Source organism: Dasypus novemcinctus, chromosome 19, assembly GCF_030445035.2.
Source record: "Dasypus novemcinctus isolate mDasNov1 chromosome 19, mDasNov1.1.hap2, whole genome shotgun sequence".
Lineage (NCBI taxonomy): Eukaryota > Metazoa > Chordata > Mammalia > Cingulata > Dasypodidae > Dasypus > Dasypus novemcinctus.
Window position 1 is genome coordinate 70782387 of NC_080691.1, and position 16800 is coordinate 70799186.

At 45.4% G+C, this 16800-nt stretch overlaps 1 pseudogene; it reads right to left on the reverse strand.

The window, feature by feature from the left end:
• Positions 1 to 10108: 10108 nt before the first annotated feature.
• On the reverse strand, positions 10109 to 11655 carry LOC111763240 (uracil-DNA glycosylase pseudogene; annotated as a pseudogene).
• Between the last annotated feature and the right edge of the window lie 5145 nt (positions 11656 to 16800).

Below are 16800 nucleotides of genomic sequence, written 5' to 3' on the forward strand. Positions count from 1 at the left end.
TAGGGCATGTCCTTGGCATCTTGCCTATTAAAAATAATAACATTGCAAATTGCCACAGGGCACTTCAGGGCAGTCAGCATTTTAAATGAACTCATTTCATACTGCAACTGCCCTGAGAGGTAGGGAGTGCTATCCCTGTTTTGCGGATGAAGACACGGAGGCACAGAGAGGTTAGGACACTGTCCCAAGGTCTCACAGCTTGTGAGGGGCCTAGCTGGGAGTGTCTGGGACCCGGTCCTCCTGTTTCCATGGGGTGTTTCCAAGGCTCCTGCATGCCCCGGCATGGCCTGCTCTCCTGCAGATACGCTTTGTTTTGTTTCCACTTTCAAATGCAGGGACAGAGGTTCAGGGAGCTGGAGTGATGGGGGGGGGGGGCGGGCGGGCGGGCTGCCCTGGGTGTCTGTGCAAAGCTAGAAGCTCAGTGGGCAAAAGGCTTCAACGGCCTGAAAAGAGACAGCTTGGCAGGTGTCCCAGCAAGAATACGGGCTGGAGAGAGGCTTGGCTGAGCTCCCAGAGGTCTCTGGAAGCTCTGGGGGTGTCAGCTGGAGATGGGACTGGCCTTTTTTTAATCAGCCCCTCTTGCTGTCCCCTGGCACCCCCTCTTCCTCCTCTCCAGCTCACCCCTGCCTGACTGGGTTTCTCCTTTCGAAACCTGTAAGGCTGGAGGATCCTCTCTACAGAGATGGGTGGGAGGTGGGATCCTGGGACAGGGCTGTGGATTGGGGCAGGGGGGGATCTGGAGGATTGGGGCTGGGGGATGCAGACAGGGACTGCTGGGCAGGAGGGACAGTTTTCAAGCTCAGGGTCTCAGGGCCTTTGGGATCCCTGCCTTGTTCCCCTCCCTCTGTCGTCCCCACCCTCAGGGGTCCCCAGGGGACTTTCCTAGAAAATGGACTCTGGGGTGAGTGTCCAAGCTTTTGCTTATTGCTCAGCACCTTCTCTTTCATTCTAGAAAATGCTGGGTGTGTGTGTGTGTGGGTGATGAATAGAAATAAAAAATCAACCGCCAGAGCAGGGGCAGAAAGAAGGGGCCAAGGGAGGAGGAGGTTTCCCAGGCAGGGGCAATGAATGGACTTGAACCTCAGAGGGCAAGATTGTGCCAGGGGCAGTCAGGCGAAGGAAACAGTAGGTGCAAAGGCCTGGGTGGCTGTTCTTAAAGAGTCAAGTCTCGTCTCAGGAGCAATAGGGAGGAGCCATGGAAGACTTTAGAGCAGAGAAGATTCCTCCCAGCCTGCTGTGCAAAGGAAGGATTGGGGAGAAGGGAGAGGCAGAGGCAGTCGACCAGCCCAGAGCTGATAAGGCCTGAAAGGGTAGAAGAATGGAAGGAAAGAGGGAGACTTTTTATTTTTAGAACTTTTTCTTCAAGGGCAGCACACATGGGGAAAAATGAAACATCACAAATGTCTGGTTCAAAAAAATTTTCACAACACAAATGTACTCATGTAGCCATCTCCAGCCCTCCAGCAGCCCATTCCATCACTGCCCCACCAAGAGTAACTGCTCTCTGGACCCTTAACAGCAGAGATTAGCTTTGCCTGTTATTTGAACTTTATATGGGAAGCAAGCAGTATGTTCTCTTTGTGCCTGGCATCCTTTGCCCCATGATAGACGTGTGAGATTCCTTCTTGTTCATCATTGTTTATTGTCATTGCCATATAGCAGGGTTTCTCACCCACTACTAACATTTAGGATCGAATAATTCTTCATGTGGGCTGCTGTCCCACGCATTGTAGGAAATTTAGCAGTATCCTTGACTTCTGTCCAAAAAGCTGTAACATAGCCATTCAAATTATGACAACCAAAAATGTCCATAGACATTGTCAAATATCCCCTTGCTCAGGGGTAACATCACCCCTGGTTGAGAATCAACTGCTCTCTAACATTTCCCAGTGTGAGTTTCCCGCAATTTATCTATTCTTTACTTTGGTTTTTGGGTTGCTTCCAGATTTGGACTATTATGAACAAAAGTGTTAGGAACATTCCCATAGGTTGGTGAACATAAATATGTATATCTTTAGGGTTTATATCTTTGGGGCAGAATTGCTCAGTCCTAAGTTAGGTGTTTATTCACCTTTATGTATACTGCCAAACAGTGTTCCAAAGTGGTTGTTTGATTTTACGCTTCCATCAACATTGTAGAAGTGTGCTACAGTTGTCCTAAATCCTTGGCATTTTCTTTTTCACTTTTTATTTTTTAAAATTTTTTGTCTTTTAAAAGACACTCAGATTATACAAATGCCACATAAAAAATATAGGGGGAGGGAAGCGGATGTGGCTCAACTGATAGAGCATCCGCCTACCATATAGGAGGTCCAGGATTCGGTTCCTAGGGCCTCCTGACTCATGTGGTGAGCTGGCCCACGCGTAGTGCTGCCACATGCAAATACTCTGCCACGCAGGGGTGTACCCCGTGTAGGGGAGCCCTATGCGCAAGGAGTGCGCCCCGCAAGGAGAGCCACCCTGCACAAAAAGCACAGCCTGCTCAGGAGTGGTGCCACACATGTGGAGAGCTGACGCAGCAAGATGACGCAACCAAAAAAAGACACAGATTCCTGTGTCGCCTGAAGAGAATGTAAGTGGACACAGAATGCGAATAGACACAGAAAGCAGACAGTGGGGGTGGGGGTGGGGGGAAAGGGGAGAGAAATAAATAAATCTTAGAGAAAAAAAGCCAACCAATTTCTAAAAAAAAGGAAAAAAAAAATATAAAGGGGATTCCCATATGCCCCGCTCCTCATACCACCCACATTTTCCCACATTTGCAACAGCTTTCATTAGTAAGCTATATTCACTGCAATTGATGAACACGTTTTGGAGCATTGCCACTAAGTTCTTTTTCACTTTTTGTTAACACTTGGTATTTTCTTTTTCACTTTAGCCATTCTGGTGGGTGTGATGACATTTAGTTTTTGTTTTCTGTTGTTGTTTTATTTTTTTCAGAGAAATCTTTTTATTTTTAAGTTTGTTTTTTATTTTTAAAGAAGCTTTAGATTACATAAATATTACATAAAAAAATAAGGGATTCCCATATGCCTCCCTCCCTCCCCCTCCCACACTTCCCCACATTAACAACATCCTTAACATTCGTGTGGTACATTTTTAACATTTGATTAGCATATATTGAAGCATTGCTACTAACCATGGACTACAGTTTATAGTTTGTCCCGCACAATTTTGTGGGTTATGACAAAATATACAATGGCCTATATCCATCACTTCAATGTCATGCAGGACAACTCCAATGTCCCAGAAATGCCCCATATTACACCTATTCTTCCCTCTCCCATCCCTGAGAACCTCTGGTGGCCAGGGCCTTTCTATCAATGGTAAGAGTTCTTCTGTTCCTAGAATAATAGTAAGACTATAGTGAATAATAATGTCTATTTTAGTCCATTGTTCGTTCCCCAATCTTGAGGATTTGGGGATGGTAATGCCTACTCTGTTTCTAATTGAGAGGAGGCTTAGATCCCAGGGGCAGATGGATGGAGTGATCTTGCTTGCATTTGCAGACACTCTCTGTTCCTTGAGATGGGTGTTATCCATCATCATTTCCTTCTTAGTTGTCGTGGGTGAGTCCAATGAATAGGAGAGTAGGTGTTGCAACTCTGCTGAAATCTGGGGCTCAATGGCACATGGATGGACCAAAGATCTAAGTCTCTGGGACATATATTTATCAAATAAAGAGCTAATTATAGGTTCATAAAAAGGGGAAGAAGGTGTAGAGAGCATAAAAATGAATCTCTGTTACACTGGGTTGCATAAATTCCAAAGTAAGTCCCACTGACAGGGTGTTGAATTCCTGAGCCATCTGCCCTGCCTTTTTTTTTTTTTTTTTTAAATATTTATTTATTTATTTATTTCCCCTCCCTTCCCACCCCAGTTGTCTGTTCTCTGTGTCTATTTGCTGAGTCTTCTTTGTCTGCTTCTGTTGTTGTCAGCAGCACGGGAATCTGTGTCTCTTTTTGTTGCATCATCTTGTTGTGTCAGCTCTTCGTGTGTGTGGCACCATTCCTGGGCAGGCTACACTTTCTTTTGCACTGGGCGCCTCTCCTTATGGGTGCACTCCTTGAGCGTGGGGCTCCCCTACGCGGGGGACACCCTGCGTGGCACAGCACTCGTTGCGCGCATCAGCACTGCACATGGGCCAGCTCCACACGGGTCAAGGAGGCCCGGGTTTGAACCGCGGACCTCCCATGTGGTAGACGGACGCCCTAACGACTGGGCCAAGTCCGCCGCCCTGCCCTGCTTATTGTTGCTGGATTTCTCTACAGCCCTCAGGAGCCCTGCTATTTGAGGCAACATTTACTGAGGCAGTCAAGGAGATCCTGCCAAGACTTACATAAGTGTAACCTCTGGAATGACTTCCTAACTCACTTTGAAATCTCTTAGCCATAAAAACTCATTTGTATTTACCATCTCCCCCGTTTGGTCAAGGTCTTTTTCCAGGTGCATTGTTAGTTGGTGCTTGACAATAATCCCAAGGCACCAGGGAGGTTCATCCCCAGGAGGCATGTCCCACATGGGGGGTGGGGGGGGAAGGTAGTTCATTTATATGCTGAGTTTGACTTAGAGAGAGGGATGGCTTTTAGTTTTAACTCACATTCTCCCTAATGGCTAATGATGACAAGCCTCTCTTCATTTATTGGCCCATTAGATACACCTCTTTATAAAAGGCTTGTGCTTCTTTTGGAGTTTCTGCCTTTTTTTCTTATTGAGTTGTAGGTGCTCTTTATCTACTCTGGAAATAAATCTTTTTTTTGGGGGGGTCAAGGTATTTGTAAAGCAACTATCTTGGAAGGGGAAATTTGGGGGACATTCAGGAGGTAAGGTCAATTTATCTAGGTGACTTATTGTAGGTCAGAGAGAGGAAGGGGTTGGGAATGGTGCAGTAATCTCTGGTCAAGCATCTGCACCACCCCTGGGGTGGGATCATGGAAGGAGCCACAGGTGGAGTTGGTGCTGATGCATCTGAGGATTTGGGGGACACCAGGCTGCAGCTGGATGCTTGGACCTGGAGTCAAGGAGGAGGTCCAGGCTGGAGAGAGACTGAGAGAGAGGTGGGAGTTTCTCACGGGGAGCAGGAGAGATACCTGTGGAGCAGGCATGGGAAGAAGGTTCTGGAAGGCACATAAGGCAGAGGCAGAGGAGCAGAGAGGAAGGAGGCAAACTGCAGAGACCAAAAACTTAGACAGTATCAAGGAGAAGGGAGATGTCAGCAGAGCCAGCAATTGCTGAGAAGTCATGGGAAGTAGGGACTGGCACAATGTGAATTTTTGGTTGCTGGGAGGTCTCACCTGGTGCCCAAGGAGTGATGGGGGCAGTGGACCAACTGCAGGGATTAAGGAGTAAGGAGAGGTGAGGTGGAAGGGCCAGTCCTCCAGGAAGATGGAACAGGATATTGTTCCCTTCACTAAGAAAACAGAGGACAAATGCCAGGCCATTCTTACTTCCCACCTGAATTCTATAGCACAGGCTGCAAGCTGCAAACTTGGTTGAAAGTGACATTGTATTGCCCAGGAGAAGCTGGCTGGCTGAAGCAGAAACTCTTCTTTCTGACTTCTGAAATCCTCAGAAGAAGGAACACTCATTCATTGTTGGTGGGAATGTGAAATGGCGCAACCTTTGTGGAAGAGTTTGGCTGTTCCTCAGAAAGTTAAATATAGAATTACCATATGACTTGGCAATCCCATTTCTAGGTACATACTCAAAAGAACTGAAAGCAGGGACTCAAAAAATATTTGCACACTGATGTTTAGGAGGCATTATTCACAACTGCCAAAAGCTGAAAGCAACCCAAACATTCATCAACCAATGAATGGATAAACAAGATGTGGTATATACACACAATGGAATGTCATTCAGCCATGAAAAGGGAATGATGTGATACAGGCAACAACATAGACGGACCTTGAGGACATTGTGTTGTGTGAAATAAGCCAGATACAAAAGGACAAATATTATGTGTTCTTACTGATTTGACATAATTAGAATAAGCAAATTCATAGAGTCAAAACCAGAATAGAGATTACCAGGGACTGAAGTGGGAGAAAGGAATGTGGAGTTGCTTAAATTATATAGCATTTCTCTTTGGGATAATGGAAAGTTTTGGTGATGGATGGTGGTGATGGTAGGTAGCATCACCTTGTGATTGTATAAAACCCTGGTTCTATATTCAGGTTAAATGTGGTTAAAAGGGAGAAATTTTAGGTTGTACGTATGTCACTATTCTAGACATTTTTTTAAAAATCCATAGGACTGTACAACACAGTGAACTGTAAAATAAACCATGGACAATGATAAAAAAAATGTTCTTGCATTGATTCCAACAAATAAACCACCCTAAGGCAAGGTGTTACTAAAAGCGTGATGTATGAGAAGTCTGTATTTTTTGCATAATTTTTTGGTAAACCTACAATGTTTCCAATTTAAAAAAAAAGGAAGGATTAGCACTCACTCTTTCTCTATGTCAACAGGATTATATTTCAAAAACATGCTGTCGAGTGAAAAAGAAAAACAAGTTATGGAATAGTAGCAAAGTGTGATGCTATTTATATAAAGTTAAAATACATGCAGCAGTGCTGTGTGATGTTGATGATACATCTCTGTGTTTGACAATAGAATGTTATGGGAGTAGTTGCCCCTGTGGGGAGCACAGTGATTTCCTTCTGGGTTCTTGTGACTTTCAAGTGTGTGTCCCCTCAGTGAACATGACCAAAGGTCAGGTCGCTGTAGGCCACTGTGCCCAGGAGAGTCAGGTGGCCAGAGCGGAGAGGGCTTGGATCAGCAAGACAAAACGGAAAGTGGCCCTGCTGCAGCCATCTGTCCTGGGGCCCCACAGGAAAGGGAGCCCCAAGAAGGTTCTAGACCCTGGAAATCATGCGCAGGATATGGGGCTTCCATGCATTTTTCTGAGAGAGCATCTGCTTGCAGTGGATTCATAAAAGTCAAGATCCCTTGATTCTTTTTTTTTTTAAGATTTATTTTATTTCTCTCCCCATCCCCCCCTGTTGTCTGCTCTCTGTCCATTCACTGTGTGTTCTTCTGTGTTTGCTTGCATTCTTGTCAGCGGCACCGGGAATCTGTGTCTCTTTTTGTTGTGTCATCTTGTCGTGTCAGCTCTCCATGTGTGTGACGCCAACCCTGGGCAGACTGTGTCTTTTTCCCACAGGGTGGCTCTCCTTGCGGGATGCACTCCTTGCACATGGCATTTCCATACATGGGGACACCCCTGCGTGGCACGGCACTCCTTGCATGCGGCAGCACTGTGCATGGGCCAGCTCACCACACAGGCCAGGAGGCCTGGATTTGAACCCTGGACCTCCCATATGGTAGATGGATGCTCTATCAGTTGAGCTACAACCACTTCCAAAATCCCTTGATTCTGAGCAGGAAAGATATAAGGTCTTTTGAGCTAGCCAAGTACAATGGGATTAGGAAATAGGAGTTTCCTTTTATGCATTAAAAAAATTAAGTGTTCAAGGAGCATGATATATACAATGCTTAGAAATGTTAAGAAGATAGATAGATAGATAGATAGATAGATAGATAGATAGATAGATAGATAGACCAATACAGCAAATGTGACAAAATGTTACAATTGGGAGATCAGGGTGTTTGGGGTGGCAGTGAGGTATGTTGGAGTTCTCCATGAGTTTTGCATTATCTTTACAACTGTCCTATAAGTTTGAAATTATTTCAAAATAGAAAGTGTAAAGTAATTCTTTAAAAAAAATTAATTTACTTATCTTTTGGCATAGAGTTCTGAGAATTTTTTTTGAAAGATTTATTTTTTATTCCTCCCCCCTTGTGACTTGCTTGCTGTCTGCTCTCTGTGTCCATTTGCTGCACATTCTTCTGTGTCTGCTTGTCTCCCTATGTTGTGCCATCTTGCTGCGCCAGCTCTCCACGGGCACAGGCCGTCAGCTCTCTGCGGGTGTGGGCTGTCAGCTCTCTGTGGGCACGGGCCAGGCTGCCTTCACATATGGGATGCAAACCCAGGGCCTCCCATATGGTAGACGGGAGCCTAACTGATTGAGCCACAGCCGCTTCTGAGTTCTGAGAATTTTAACACATGATTATATTAGTATAACCTCCACAGCCGTCACCTCAAAAAACTCCCTCAGGCTAGCCCGCTATGATCATACCCTTCCTTTCTGTCCCCCTCCCCATGGCAATCAGCAGCCTAGTCTCTACCACTGTTGTTTAGCTTTTCAAGAGTGTCCTAAGTTATACACCATATGTACCTTTGTGGGACTGGCCTCCATTACTAATTAGCATAAAGTCAATTACCAGATTTTTTATTTTTATTTTTTCAAACTTCACAGTCTTTTATCACCAACCTCATGGCAGGGTTAACTCTTTCTTTATTTTATTTGAAAAAAAAACTTTAGATTACATAAATATTACATGAAAAATATAGGGCATTCCCATATGCCTCGCTTCCTCCCTCTCCCACACCTTCCCACATGATAACATGCTTTATTAGTGTGGTAAATTTGTTACATTTAACGAGCACATATAGGAGTATTGCACTAAGCATGCATTATAGTTTACATTCCTTGGGACGGGCGTTGTCCATCATCATCTCCTTGTTGTTACTTGTCCTAGGTGAGTCCAATGAACTGGAGAGCGGGTGTTAAAACTCGGTTGAGGGAAGCAGATTTGGCTCAACGGATAGAGCTTCTGCCTATCACATGGGAGGTCCAAGGTTCAAATCCAGGGTCTCCTGACCCGTGTGGTGAGCTGGCCCACATGCAGTGCTGAGGCGCAAAAGGAGTGCCGTGCCACTCAGGGGTGTCCCTCGTGTAGGGGAGCCCCACGCACAAGGAGTGCGTCCTATAAGGAGAGCCGTCCAGTGCAAAAAAAGCGCAGCCTGCCCAGGGTGGCACTGCACACACGGAGAGCTGATGCAGGAAGATGGTGCAACAAAAAGAGACAGAGATTGCAGGTGCCACTAACAAGAATACAAGCGAATACAGAAGAACATAAAGCGAATGGACACAGAGAGCAGACAACTGGTTGGGGACGGGATGGGGAAGGGGAGAGAAAGAAAGAAAAAAAAACACACCCAAAAAAACTCAGTTGAGATTCTGGGCCCAAATGACACAAGGACTGCAGGGTTAATTAACTCTTTCACCTGATTAACAACAAAACAGCATCTCTAACAAGATCAAGGATGGCGGTGCAGACCTAATAAAGATGGTCTCTTAAACAAGGGATAAAAACACAAATTTTTTTTTAAAGAAAAATTTTCTAGTGTGGCAGAAAAACACATCCCAAACTGCCTGTAGTTCATAAAAAACTGCATTTGGCAGTCTATGCTGCCTCCAAAACCCTAACTGGGTAAAACGTGAGAAAAAAGCATCAACCCCCATATTAAAAAAAAAAAACCCCAAAAACTCCCTTTCTTTCCTCCTGATCAATTTCCAGCATTTATTCCAAGCAACACCTACAGACTAAGAGTACAAACAAGACCCCTCTTACTTCTCTTGGCAGCTGGCCATCTGCGAAGACTCACCAAGCATTATCCCTTCGCAATTTTCACTTCTGTTACTGCCCAGAAATTGATCCCCAATTTCCAGGCCAGTTTTCCGAAAGCTTGCAAAACATGCTGTTCTCCTCCAGGTCGGTGGCACAGCGTACCTGGCTGAGAGGGTGAAGCAGGGTGGGGGACAGAGCTCCTTTCTAAATGGGAACACCAGCTGCCTTATAAACCTAATGCCTAATCTACCAGGGAAAAACAAGTAGCGGCAGGTGCCAAACACTTGGCTGAACCAAGGAGCATTATGATATTCTCCCTCCTCTACCCTAAGAGAGAACTGAGGAGGGCTGGAAAGAGGCTCTTTGACCCAGGATTTGGCTTTGTAGTAGTTTCCCTGGTAGTACCATCTAGGCCAAGAAAACTCACCAGTCACAGGGTCAGTCTTCGTTGCTTCTGATTGGACAGAGCTGAGCTCCCAAATCTCGCAAGAGCAGCTTCGCCTTACACCGTATGCTTCTCAATGACTAGGGAAATCATTTTCTTTTCATTTCAGCCTCACAACTGACGTGTTCTTCAAAAGAAGTGTCTCAAAAGATGTCGGTGGAGACCATCCCTCTTAGCTCAGGATCACAGCTCCTGCCATTCGATGGGCTTCTTGCCAGCCTTCTGTAGCAGCTCATTCGTTCTGGAAAAAAACGTCTCCGTCCAATGACACCTCTGGACACTAACGCCGGGCAGGAACGAGCCGTCTGCAGCACACGCTGCTGTTCCTGTCATGGCATGCTTTCCATCTGAGCATAAGAGCCCCAGAGTGAGTCGACAAGGCCCTTCAAGTTCTTGTTTAATCGGGACCCCACTTCATGGGTAAATCACTCCCAGGCTTTTTCCTTATGGGAAGTGGCTTGAAGCGTCTGGACAGTGAGGACACCTTGCTTGACACCTCCGTGACCAGGTGGAACAAAACCATCTAAATGGAAACATTCATAAATGTTTTCCAACCCGGGTGGAGGTGGTACAGGTTTTTGTTTTTTTTTTTAATAGATTTTTAAAAAAAGATTTATTTATCCTCCACCCCCCACCCCGTTGTCTGCTCTCTGCATCCATTTGCTGTGTGTTCTTCTGTCTGGTTGTCTTCTTTTTAGGAGGCACCAGGAACTGATTCTGGGACTTTCTGGAGTGGGAGAAAGATGCTCAGTCTCTTGCGCCACCTCAGCTCCCTGGTCTGCTGCATCTCTTATTGTTTCTTCACTGTGTTTCTTTTTGTTGCGTCATCTTGCTGCACCAGCTCTCTGCTCAGGTCAGCTTGCCTTCACCAGGAAGTCCTGGGAATCAAACCCTGGACCTCCCATATGGCAGATGGGAGCCCAATAGCTTGAGCCACATTTCATTCCCCGGAAAAGGTTTTTTTTATTTTTTATTTTTTATTTTTCTCTCCCCTTCCCCTCCCAGTTGTCTGCTCTCTGTGTCCATTCGCTGTGTGTTTTTCTGCGTCCACTTGCATTCTTGGCGTCACTGGGAATCTGTGTCTCTTTTTGTTGTGCCATCTTGCTGTTTCACCTCTCCGTGTGTGCAGCACCACTCCTGGGCAAGCTGCACTTTTTTCCGCATGGGACAGCTCTACTTGGGGGGCACACTCCTTGTGCGTGGGGCTCCACACGGGACACCCTGGCATGGCATGACACTCCTTGCGTGCAACAGCACTGCTCGTGGGCCAGCTCACCACACGGGTCAGAAGGCCTGGATTTGAACCCTGGACCCTCCACATGGTAGGCAGACACTCTATTTGTTGAGCCACGTCTGCTTCCCTGGAACGGGTTTTTGAACACTAAAGCAAAGCCCATGAGCTTGATTGGGTCCGGGATATGGATCCTGTCCAAGGATGACATCCTTCCCACCTCTTATGTCACACATCTGGGATCATGTGGAGACTTGATGTAGGGGGTAGATAATGTAATGTTTTCTTTCTCCCAAAACAAATCCCACGAGCATTATAAAATGAGCTCTCTTCTTCTAATGCTCATCAAAACCCACTGGCACATGGCCAGCTGTGAATCTTGGCAGGGCCCTGCCTTGTTTCTCTGGATTTGCAATTGCTCCAGGCCTCGTGGCAAGCAAGGCGGTGTGTCGGGCTTGCCCTGCCTGGCCCCGGGCCTTCTTGGGGGACCGGACAGCATGCAGTCCCCGCAGGGGTGGTCATGAGCTGCAGCGACCCTTCCTGAGATGCCTGCAGCTTCCAGGCTGTTCGCAGAAAATCCCCATTTGTGGAGCTTTCAGCCGAGAGTGTAGGTGGGAGCACACTCCGCCTGTGGGATAAGGAACCCAGGGGCTAAGCCCAGCTGGGGGGCGGGGAGCTGTGAGGGGTGGTCCACCCAGGCTCCCACCCTTTCGGCAGGTCCCAGGCATCCTTTTCCTGGCAAAAATCTGGCAACCAGATTTTTAACCACAGAAAAATCTTAAAAAAAAGTTGGGTTCCTTCTGGAGCTTGCCAGTTTTTCTTTATAGCATGATAAGGGAAACAAAAATTCCTTATTGTTAAAAAAAAAACTACATACTTTGTTAATGGCTGCATAATGACTCTTATCATATATACAGTTTACTTAACTCATAGTAACCGGTTTACTTAACTCTGGCACCTGAGGTTTTGTGCTCAGTGAGTATTAAAACAATGCTCCCATGAGTGTTGTTATGTGTAAATATTTGCCTCCTTCTCATATTTCTTCAGAATAGATTCTCAGAAGTAGAAATACTGGCTTTAAAGAGACAAACGTTTTATGATTCTTGGTGCACGCTGCTTGATGCTATCTAGAAGGCTGCAATTTATTCTGATAGGAGCAAGCTGAAACAAGAGTTTTGGGATTAGGGAAGCGGACTTGGCCCAGTGTTTAGGGCGTCCGTATACACATGGGAGGTCCGCAGTTCAAACTCTGGGCCTCCTTGACCCGTGTGGAGCTGGCCCATTCGCAGTGCTGATTGGCACAAGGAGTGCCCTGCCATGCAGGGGTGTCCCCGCGTAGGGGAGCCCCACGTGCAAGGAGTGCGCCCCGTAAGGAGAGCCGCCCAGCGTGAAAGAAAGTTCAGCCTGCCCAGGAATGGTGCCGCACACATGGAGAGCTGACACAAGATGATGCAACAAAAAGAAACAGATTCCTGTGCTGCTGACAACAACAGAAGTGGACAAAGAAGAACATGCAGCAAATAGACACAGAGAACAGACAACTGGGGAGGGGGGGAAGAGGAGAGAAATAAATAAAATAAATCTTAAAAAAAAAAGAGTTTTGGAATTAAAAAAATTAAAGTCATAATTTAAATAGACAAAAAGACGCCTGGTTTTAAATGTGCAAATTAACATCTTTCATTAGGCATGATGTTGATCTTTTTCTACTGGTGTATCAGTGCCATTGGTTTGTTTGTATCTGTGACTTCTTGGCTCAGGGCCTTTTCTATCCCTTGGTTGGAATATTAGCATAAATCAATTCATGTGAGTTTTTTAAGTTTTAAAGAGCGACAAACCAGTGCATTTCTTTACTAATTTCTTCCACAGCTCCTTTCCCTTCTAGTGCCTTCTGGACATATGGAGTGTGTGGTTTATATTTGGATAGTTAACTCTTCAAGCCACCTTGGATTTGATATCAATAAAGTTGCCCCCAAACTTAGCAGCTCAAGACAGCCACAAACCTTCATGACCCTTCCAGGCTTCTGTGGATCTGATCAGGAGCTCAGGAGCCGTTGGGTTGGCCGGTTCCTGCAGAGTCCCTCGTGAGGCCATGTGCCCGCTGGGGCTGGAGGATTTGCTTCCAAGGTGGCTCAGTCACATGACTGGCAAGTTGATGCTGGCTGCTGGGGGGAAGCCTCGGTTCCTGATCAGATGAGGCTCTCTTCGGGGCTTTTTTTTTTTTTTAAGATTTATTTTTATTTAATTCCCCCCCCCCCCCTCCTGTCCTGCTGTTCTTTTTCCTTTGTTTGTTTGTTTGTTTTTGCTGTCTGTATTGTCTTCTCTTCTCATCTTCTCTCCTCTAGGATTCACCAGTTTCAATCCTGGAGACCTCTGATGTGGAGAAAGTTTCCCTGCCAATTGTGACACCTCACTTCCTGGTTTCTGCTGTGCTTAACCTTGACTCTCCCCTTGTTGCTCTTTTTTTAAAAATTATTTTTATTTATTTATTTTTCTTTTTTCTTTATTTTCTTTTAAATGTTACATTAAAAAAATATGAAGTCCCCATATACCCCCACGTCCCCCACGCCACACCTCCCCCATCAACAAACTTTTCGATCATTGTGGCACATCCACTGCACCTGGCGAATACATTCTGGAGAACCGCTGGAGCACATGGACAGTGGTCTACATTGTAGTCCACACTCTCCCCCAGTCCACCCAGTGGGCCACGACAGGACACACAACATCCAGCATCCATCCCTGCAGCACCATCCAGGACAACTCCAAATCCTGAAAATGCCCCCACACCATATCTCTTCTTCACTCTCCCAACCATCAGCAGCCACTGTGGCCATCCTCTCCACATCACTACTACAATTTCTTCCCTTACTAATCCCAATAGTTCCCAGCAGAACACCAGTAAGTCCATTCTAATCCATACTCTATTCCTCCATCTTGTGGACCTGGGATGGCTATATCCAGTCCTCCTCTACATCAAAAGGGGGTTTAGATTCCACATGGATGATGGATGCAATTCTCCTTCTTGCAGCTGTAGGCCCTCTTGGCTCCCTGGTGTGGTGGTTGAGCCTCTTCACCTCCCTGTCAGCTGGCCAGGGTAAGTCTAAGAAACCAGAGGGTAGGAGCTGCAAGTCTGCTGAGGCCCAGGGCCTGGCCATCACATGGACATTCCAGAGATTCAGGTCTCCTAAGTATACACCAACGCAAACGCCAACCACAGGTCTGGTAAAAGTGACAGAAGAGGCATGTGTAGAAAGGTTATATTTGAGTCCATCTCCATCACATTCAGGAACACAAACTCCAAAGTAGGTCCAACTGACATGGCCCTGAACTCCAGAGCCATCTGCTTTGACCATAGAACCTGTGGGTCGCTGCAGCCCTCAGGAGAACCAGCACCTGGGTTTCCATCTACCTTTGCTGTCTCTGGTACCCTGCTGAGGCATGCATAAGCATCACCCCCTGATGGCTCCCGACTCTTTTTTGGAGACTCTTAGCCATATAAACTCACTTGTCCTTTCCATTTCCCCCTTTTCATCCAAAGTAAAAATGCAATTTTTAACACCTGATATTACGTATAGGCTGAGATATTCTGCCGGTCTGAGTTGACCTCTTTGTTTATGGTCTTTTTGTAGTTACATCATCAGCTGGTGCTTGGTAGTAATCCTTTGGTGCCAGGGAGGCTCATCCCCAGGAGTCATGTCCCATGCTGGGGGAAGGCAATTCATCTATATGCCGAGTTTGGCTTAGAGTGGCCACAGTTGAGCAACATGGAGGCTCTCAGGAGGTAACTCTTAGGCAACCCACAGCTATAGGCCTAGTTCATATTTCAGGCACACAGGCTCATAATTGGAGCCATCAGTATCAAGGGCTCATCGTTGCACCATCCATCTTTATTGGTTTTTGCCATTGTACTTGGGGGATTGTTGTTGTGCCATTGGGGAATGTGACAGCTCCCCTGGTCAGGAATTCAGCACTCTCTCATCTGTCGTTTCCAACTGAAACCAATATGAAAATAGCCAAACCTTTCTATGTACCTTTCTATATAAATGCCCTGGAGAACTCCCTCTCAACCATGTGCTCCCCACTAATGACACCCCACGCAAGTGCTCCTCCCCCACCATAGTTGAACCTTTCTGTAGTCCAAAACTTCTTCAAAAAGGAAACCCAATATATTGCCAGGTTCCCTTAATAGAAAAATGGAATATAGTGATGGTTAGATATAGAATACATAGAAATTTAGAAAAATTAAATAAAGGAAAAATAAATTGGGGTATCAAAGAAGTGAAAAAATGAAAAAGCTTGTTTTTGACATTTTGCCTTTCATTACTGCCACAGGTGTTGCCCTGTATGTACAGTGGCAAGGCAATTTCTTCCATTTCTTCCTCAGTGTCTACCTTCTTTCTTTTTCCCCCTGATTATTAAGTTTCTCTCTCTCTTTTTTTTTATTATCTTTTTTTGGTCTTTTTTTTTTTTTTTAAAGTTCCTCTTGACATGAGTTTTAGGTCACAATAATTCACATATACAATATATGGTATTCCCACATATCCAACATCAAACTCTTTGTCCCTTCCCCAACAGTGATCTTTTCACATGATCATATTATATTTGTTGCAGCTAGTGTACAGATATTGAAGCGATAGCTTTCAAACATGGTTCCATTTAGGTTTAAATTATGGTTTATATTTTAGACTATACAATTTTCTAAATTTTTAGTTATCTTATATTTTACATTATGGTTTACATTTTAGCCTATAAGACTTTTATACATTTTTGGTGTAATTTAACATGACCTATATCCATCATGGCATGATCTTGTGGAACACTTCCATTGCCCCATAGTTACCCTGATTCCATGTATTCAACACCTCTTTCCCCCTCCCCTCAGGGCCCACCATAACAATTAATCTTCATTACTTGAGGGACCATATTCAGAGATACTTGCAAAAATGTTGGGGGCTTTACATACTTGACTGCCCTAACCCATTGAGAGCCACTGATTCTCTCAAGAGATTCAATTCCCTCTGTTAGAGAACCTCAGTCCTCCCCAGGATATGGGTATACCGTCACTCTCATTCTATGGGTTTCCACTCAATGATATAATCCACTATGACAAAATGAGCACTCACACACTCCCCAGAAGCTTGCCCTGTGTCAGATGCCCCCCCCCCCTTAAGCATCCCAAACAGGCAACCTTCCATATTACATTCTCTAAAGAGTTTTCTCTACACCACAATTTCAACCACATACCTGACAATCTCCCATGATCAAATGTTCCCCTCACCCTCTCCCTCAATTTCTTCGGCAATCGGACCCATCCTCCCATCCTAAAGCCCATGCAGCCCCACCCTAAGTTATACCTATGCCCTCATTTTATCCCTTCCTTGTACAAATACTTACCTCCCGCTTATCATAGATTTCACCCAAGTAGCTGTCAGCTCACAACTTTCCTCTACCTTCCAATTACCTTAAAGTTTATCATCCAGTCTCTAGCTCTATGAGACAGCTTGGTTTACTTATGGTCATGTAGTATTTGTCCTTCAATGCCTGGGTTGCTTCACTCAAAATAAGGTTCTCAAGATTCATCCATGTTATTACATGTGTTTGTAGTGTATTTGTTCTTAAAGCTGAGTAGTATTCCATTGTATGT